General features: G+C 43.8%; 1 long non-coding RNA gene across 1 annotated transcript; it reads right to left on the reverse strand.

The window, feature by feature from the left end:
- Positions 1-17: 17 nt before the first annotated feature.
- On the reverse strand, positions 18-1,138 carry LOC106960841 (uncharacterized). The gene is made up of 2 exons (XR_001427660.1): positions 960-1,138; positions 18-691 (listed from the first exon to the last, which is right to left on the reverse strand). It is a non-coding gene; the product is annotated as an uncharacterized LOC106960841 (long non-coding RNA).
- Positions 1,139-1,150: the final 12 nt, after the last annotated feature.

Consider the following 1,150-nt stretch of genomic DNA (forward strand, 5'->3'; position numbering starts at 1 on the left):
TTTGCTTGCCTTTATTCTTTGCAAAGAAACTCTTCCTTACATGTTTGCTTCCTCTTCTCTGTTCTTCTTCCATCAGTGCTTCTTTCACTGGTGTGTCATTGAGTATTTCAGATTTCCTTTTCTTCCTGATCCTGCCAGTTGTTTTCCTTGGCCCTGCTTTTGGAAATGGCCACATAGCCAAAGGATTGAATGGCTAACCAGGAGACACCCCCGAGGTGCTTGGCTCATCTGGAGCACAGGACATGTTCACATCAATAACTGCAGAGGAGCCAGAAGTAGTAGTCTCCAGGTGAGTTGGAGGAGAGGAGACTGTCCCCAGGTGAGTTGGTGGAGACTGCGGCTGGAAAGCTTCAGATGTCAGTGATGTACCTGGGTCGGGACGGTCAGTGACTTGTGAGGGTGCATAGTCACACTCCTCAAAAATGTCAGGATTGAAGGGCCAAATACCAGTGGATTGGAAACCGGCTTGAATGTTTTTCAGTGTTGCAGCTGCAGGCAGAGCAGTCTTCACAATACTTGGAATATCATATATCGTCTTGGCAGGATTCATCTTCATCCAGGCATCACTTGCGGCGTTCACCATTTTCTTAAATGGGGCGTAGACACTGCGATCCAGTGGCTGAAGTTTATGGCAACAGTGGGGAGGGGAAGGTAAGTAGCATCAGTCTTTTGTATTCACTGCCTAGGCATTCTGTAAAATGATTAAAATAAAAATATTCTTAGTTGTATGTAAGGGGATGGTTGTAACACTTTTTAAAGATGTGTTACAACCCACCCCAACCCTGTCAGCCATGTTTAGCTAGCTGTAGTAGCATAGCGGTTTGAAATTAGCACGGGAAAATGCATCACATTTTGCCTGAGAAATTACACTTTCATCTAATGTAAGTCATATGGTTTTATCTGCAACAGTATAAGTACTAAACAAAATATAGTCATGATCAAAAAATTTACTTTCTTACCTCAAAATCCGTTTTTTCTCCTTAGTATCTGCATGTGCCTGTTTCCAGCCTTGACAATCACAATATGGGATTGGGGAGGAAGCGGGTAAATGCTGGAATGATCATGTGACTCCTATCTTATCCCTGATTGTTGGAACTGGTGGTGTTACAACTCTCCCCATGTTACAACCATACCCGGTCTCCCCTACTTT

The sequence above is a fragment of the Poecilia latipinna genome, unplaced genomic scaffold (assembly GCF_001443285.1).
Source record: "Poecilia latipinna isolate Pla-1442-1.1 unplaced genomic scaffold, P_latipinna-1.0 Scaffold1235, whole genome shotgun sequence".
In the NCBI taxonomy this organism is placed as follows: Eukaryota; Metazoa; Chordata; class Actinopteri; order Cyprinodontiformes; family Poeciliidae; genus Poecilia; species Poecilia latipinna.